Here is a 7,107-nt window from a genome sequence, read left to right on the forward strand (position 1 = left end):
TAAGAGATCAAGTGCTCTTCCAAGTGAGGGCCACATTGAATCTTGAAGATCTTTAGAGGTAGAGGACAATGAGGTGATTTTAGGAGTTTCAAATCCACTAACTTGTTTATGATTTCTAACTCTAATGTAATGCTTCATTGGTGTGTTTGAAGTGTTTTTCTTCTTGCAGGTTGAAGAAGACATTTTTGGCATACAATCCTAATTACGATGTTCTCTATAGTAAATTTAATTAAAAAAGGATCTAGTTTCTTGAACTAGAAATGCATCTCCTTGAGATCACCTAAGTTGATATTCAAAGCATTCATTTACTTAACTATTATGGTCATTCTCTTGTCACCTTAAATTGTTAAGTAGAATAAGTGAATTTTAACTTTTTGTATAAAGTTCTTGATTGTTGAGGTATGGTTCTAGAGATTTGATGTAGTCATGAATGGGGGGTTCAATTAAGGACTACTCAATCATGAAATAAAATGAAAGAACATAAATTAAAAAGTGGAGATTTCAATAAATAAAAAATTATTTGATTTTAAAATTTATATCATTCAATCTCTCCTTAACCTATATCTTCTACTAAGAAAATTACCAAATCTTATTTGGTTCCACTATTTAATGATGAACCTAACATATTAAAGCCTTAAAAATAAATAATACATAGCAATATGAAAAGAAGGATTGACTTGCATACATAGTGACATATACTCAAATAAATATTGATCCCAAAGACAAATAAAATAATACACGAATGAGGTTTTTTTAAGGATAGAAAAAAGAGATGAAGAAAGCTTAATGGGATAATTAACCAAACCTTGCAACTTGGAAATCGTAAAGGAAAAAAATCCAATTATCTCTAATCAAACAGTCACATAATAAAAACTTGTATAACCACTTGTAGATAAAATGACGAATATACCACCTATCCTTCCAAGTGAAAAGGCCACCACTTGGTGTAACATCCAAAAAATTACGAAAAAACATATTCTCAAAACAAGGCTAAACAAAGGATTATCTTGTTGGATAAATAGTGAAATAAATATCAAATGATAAATATTCAATAAACAAATATGCACATAAATATATGTAAAAAAATATATCATACAACTAAATAAAAAAATGTTCCATGAACTTCTTGTATAAGTAGGACAAGGAAGAAGGAAGGTATGAATAGACTATAACTAACCATCCATGAAGTATGATGATTGTGAAAACATGAGACATGTGTGAGTGAATGTATTAAATCTCTATTGAGTAACACAAAATAGTAGAAAACATATAAGTGAAATTAATCTAGAGCAATTATATTTATAGGTTAAGTTAAACTAGGTTGGTAATATCACTTTTCACACTAAATTCTCTTAAAGTAATAACCGATAAGTAAGCTAATGACTAAAAAATGAGTCGGAACAACTAGGACTAATCAGACAATCATGTAAAAATCAAAGTATCTCACAATTGTACTAAAGGGTAAAACCTTGAGGAAAAAATACTCTCCAAAATATGAACTAATTCAAATTAAGGACTCAAGATTAGCCAAGGATAAATTCATCAACCCAATCATGTCACAAGACAAGATAATGAGGCAATACTAAAGTTTTAGTGAATAAGTCTACATAGATGTATTGTGAAATGCAATGCATATATATCTCATTTTTCATCATTTTATGCTCTTGGAATTGTAATAAATGTGAATGATGCTTTAATTTTAAAATAGAGAATAGTAGGATAATTAGGTGGTAATCCAAACATTGTGACAAGTCATTGAATCCATAGGACCTCTTGGATAGAAAGTACTACACCTTAATACTTGAACTAAATTAACAATAATTTATTAGTACTTTTATTCCTCTATGGCCATGGACATAGAATAGAACAAAGGAATGGAATACCCAAAAGTAGATTTCCATGAGTTAAGATCACTATTCCAGTCTACTAAAAGGAAGCCTACCATCTAAGAAGCTTAGAATGTGTACAAATTGTCAAAATGTGTGGTATTCTAAATGGACCTCAAAATATACTTGTCGACCTTCTAATAACTTTCATAAGTATCATATTGAAAGTAGAATACAAACCCAAAAAAATCTTATCATATTAAGTGTGGGTCAAATATGAAAGAATTCAAAATAACTATTTGTACAAAGTAGCATTGATAGTAAGTGTGGTGCAAGTGGTAGTCAAAGTAAGATCAAATAGGAGTTGTGTGGAACTAGGCTTATAACTAGCCATTATAAAGACTCGTACTAGAAGTTTGTGCATGGGTGTTACAAGAACTTAAAATATTTCCAATTAAAGATCTAGCCTCCTCAATATAATATTATGAGGGATTTCAAATTAAAGAACTAGCCACCTCAATAGTATCACGATCCCATATACATAAAAATGTGAGGAGAAGATGTTTTCGGTGGTGGGACATTAGGACTATAATGTTTTTGATGGTTGAAAATGGGGTTCACCAGTATAAACATGCAAACTAATAACCAAACATATTCACATCAACTTGCATTGGGGAAATAACCAATAGGCCCAACTTGAGACCTATGGGATAGTCAAGAACAATGATTGGTCGCCTAGTTGAAAATAGATACAATTAGATAAGACAAAATGATTAAATACAAGAACTAGGGCTAATGATGCAAAAGTGAGTAATCAACATAAAAATAAAGGTACATATCAAATATGTAGAATGACACTTTACTTTTAGAATAGAGAATAGTAGGATGATTAGGTGGTAATCCAAACTTTGTGGCAAGTCATTGGATCCATAGAACCTCTTGGTAATCCATACTTGACTTAAATTGATGATAATTTAATATTACTTTTACTTTTCTATGACCATGGACATAGAACAGAACCAAGGAAAGGATTACCAAAAAGTGGATTTCCATGAGTCATGGATCACCATTCCAGTCTCCTAAAATGAAGCCTACCATCTAAGAAGCTTATAATGTGTACTAATTGCCAAAATGTGTGGTATTCTAAATGGATCCCAAAATATACTCGTTGGCCTTCTAATAACTATTATAAGTATCATACTAAAAGAAGAATACAAGCCAAAAAAGTTGTTATCATATTAAGTATGGGTCAAATATAAAAGACTTCAAAATAACTATTTGTAAAAAGTAGGATTGATGGTAAGTGTGGTGCAAGTGGTAGTCAAAGTAAGATCAAATAGAAGTGGTGTGGAAGTAGGCTTATAACTAGCCATTATAAAGACTAGTACTAGAAGTTTGTGCATGGGTGTGACAAGAACTTAAAGGATTTCCAATTAAAGATCTATCCTCTTCAATAGTATCATGAGCCCATCTATGAAAAATGTGAGGAGGAGGTGGTGTTTTTGGTGGTGGAAGAATAGGAACATAATCTTTTTGATGGGTGAAAATTGGGTTCACTAGTATAAACATGCAAACTGATAACTAAACATATATTCACATCAACTCACATTGGGGATATAGCCAATAGGCCCAACTTGAGACCTATGGAGTAGTCAAGAACAATGTTTGGTTGATTCCTTGCTGAAAATATATGCAATTAGATAAGATAGCATGATTAAATGCAAGAACTAGGGCTGATGATGCAAAATTGAGAGTAATCGACATAAAAAGAAAGCTATGAATCAAATATGTAGAATCTAAGTACATTTCTAGGAATACGGAAAACAAAGGAACATATGTTCAAAATTTTAGCCTGAAAGAGAGGGACTATGTGAACAAGTGCCCTAGTCCTAAAGGTGTTGAATTCAAATATGAATAATAGATTTAGGATCAGGATATTTATCAGAATGTCCTCTTGATTTTTTTTTGAAAAATAGACAAACATTGTTCACTGATTGTCTCAGTCTACACTTTTTGAATCTATAATCCTTCTCTACTAAATCTAAAACCTATAGACACAAGAGGGGTAAAATGGTGTTGGGTTGATAGGAGTTTTCCTAGGTAAAAGCTCAATTTAAAAATTAACCCTTTAATGATGAACAAATAGAAAAGAGAGCTTACCCTTGTAGGTGAAAGACTAGATCTCCAAATGAAATGTTATACCTTCATTCATGAATCTCCCTTTCCTTGAAGTCTTCAGGAAGGGTTAATGTTTCTATGTAGGATCTCATGCATGTCTTCACATAAATTTGATCATGGATGCCATCTTAAATGCTTGTAAATATGAATACTTGACCTCTCATACACTAATTTGAATCAACCTTCGTAAACCCTTAATCAATGGGATTTTCTCTCCATCCAAGCATTCTTGACTCTCAAATTGTTGAAGATCTTCCACTTGCTTGTCAAGCTTCCCCAATTGTTCAATAGTCATTTGAGTTGAAGCATCACCCCCATCATGAGAAGCATGAAGGGGATGATTATCAACAATGTTAAGCATGCCATGTGTAGGAAAAAAGGATTCAATAATTGAGATGGGTTCATTAAAAATTACACCAATATCCTTCAATTTCTACTTCATCTATAATATCTAGGTTCAATATGAAGATGTTGCAATATATTTTACTTCAGTTGTAGATAAAGACACAAATTTTCTTCTTACTTGACCAAGAAACCAACTGAGAGGCAAGAAAGAATGCTCCACCATTTGTTATTTTGATGTCATGAACACTTCCAACCCAATCTGCATTTCTATAAGTTGTCAAAGTGAAATCTAATTTTTTCGGATACCACAAGACAAACTCTTATATCCCTTTTAAATATTTCAAAATTATTTTTATTGCCACAAAATGTGGTTCTTTTGGTTCTTGCTAAAATCTAGACACCAAACAAAATGCATACGTGATATCCAGTCTAGTAGCAATTAAATATAATAATCCTCCAATCAATGATCTATACTAACTTCCATCATCTTTAGGGGATTTATCATTTTGAGTTAACTTACATCTGATGGTCATAGGTGTACACACTGGTTTGAAGTTCTCTAACCCATACTTCTTCAACAATTCCTCAATGTATTTAGACTAAGAAATGAAATTTCCATTGTCATTTTGATTTACTTGCAAACCAAGAAAGAAATCAAACTCATTGATCATGGACATCTCAAATTCCTTCTACATCTTGTTATCAAACTTTCTGCACATGCTTTCATTTCCTCCAAACTTTATGTCATCAACATATACTACAACAATCAAGATTTTACCCGAGTTAGTTTTGAAGTAAAGATTACTATCAATAGATCCCTTCTAAAAACTTTGATCAATAAAATATTTATCTATCCTTCCATACCAAGCTCTACAAGCTTGTTTCAATCCATATAGGGCCTTCTTCAATCTACAAACAATGTTTGGGTCATGTATCAACTTAAATCCTTCTAGTTGCTCAATGTGAACATCTTTCAACTTTCCATTCAAAAATGTTGACTTTACATCCATATGATAAACCTTGAAATCCTTAAATTCTACAAAAGATAAATAAAACTTATTAGCTTCCATCAGTGTAACAGGTGCATGTGTCTCTTCAAATTCAATTCTTTCAACCTGTGTATAACCTTTATTTACAAAACTTTCTTTATTTCTCACAACCTTTCCATCCTCATCCAACTTGTTTTGGAATAACCATTTTGTTCCAATTACATTCTTGTCTATCAATCTGTGAACTAATTCCCATGTCTGATTCTTCTCAATTTGATCCAATTTTTCTCTCATTGCCTTAATCCAATTTTGATCATTGAATTCTTCTTCTATTGTTTTCGGTTCAATCTCAAATAGTAATCATAAAAAAACCTATTCTTGAGTTGCTTTGCTTCTTGTGATGATTCCCCAATTATTATCTCTAATAATTTGATCTATTGAATGATTCTTCTATACATACCTTGGTTTTTTAGATGAAGATGTCAAAGAATCCTAAGTTTCCTTTTCTTTCTCTTCTTCTCTGGTTTCCTCTTCTCTTTTTCTTTCAGTAGGCTCATCAAATTCATAACTTTCCAATTTGTCCGAGTCTTTATAGATGTCTTCATCAGGCTTCACATTTACAATTTGAACAATCTTTTTAGTCTTTTGTTGTAACACCAGTATGCCTTTCTCCTTGTATAAAATCCTAGAAATATGCTTTCATCTGCTCTGCTATCAAATTTTCCAAGATTATCTTCATTTATCTAGATATAACACTTGCTTCCAAATACCTTGAAATATTTCACTGTTGAAGTTCCACCATGCCATAGCTCATATAATTTATTTCCATATCTTTTCTGGTATAACATTTTGTTAAGAGTGTAGATTGATGTGTGAATTGCTTCTCTCTAGTAAACTTTTGGTAGCTTTTATCCTTTGATCATTGTTCTAGTTGCCTCCTGTATTGTAATATTCATCTTTTCTATTATACCATTCTATTGTGGTATCCTCAAGCCAGATAATTCTCTTCTAATACCATGTTTCTAATTAAATTATTGAACTCATGAGAGATAAATTATCCTCCTCTATCAAACCTCAAACACAATCTTTCTATCCAATTCATTCTCAACTCTAGCTTTGAATATCTTAAATTTTTTTAATGATTCTGATTTCTCTCTCAAAAATAAAAACCCATGACATTCTATAATAATCATCAATTAGAAAAATGAAATACCTCTCACCTTGTATACTCCTTGTTCTAGTAGGTCCACATAAGTTTGTGTGCACAAACTCCAATAATCTGGTAGATGACTATTCCTTTCCCTTGAATGTTGCTCTTATCTGCTTTACCTCTTGACATTCTTTGCAAAAAAAATTATCCGATTGGGTTTGTCTCAGTAAGTCTCTCACTGTACTTGATGAAATAATCTTTACCAAATTATCAAAGTTTATATGACACATCCTCTAGTGCCAAAGTCAATTGTCATTGAACTCTGATAACAAATATTATCTTGTAGTTCCTTCTAGTTGATACATGTTTCCACTAGTTATTTTCCCTACTGCAATAACAGTTTCAGATCCTTTTTGGATCTAACAACCATCATCCAAAACAACAATATTATAACCATTTTTGCACATTTGTCCAGCACTCAAGAGATTCTGATGCAAACCCTTCACATAGTAAACATTATCACTATTATGATTTCCATCAAAAGTAATAGAGCTAATTTGTACAATTTGTGTTGTCTGATCATCTCTGAACCTAACAAAATATCCATCATACTTTTCAA

Source organism: Cryptomeria japonica, chromosome 11 (assembly GCF_030272615.1).
Source record: "Cryptomeria japonica chromosome 11, Sugi_1.0, whole genome shotgun sequence".
NCBI lineage: Eukaryota > Viridiplantae > Streptophyta > Pinopsida > Cupressales > Cupressaceae > Cryptomeria > Cryptomeria japonica.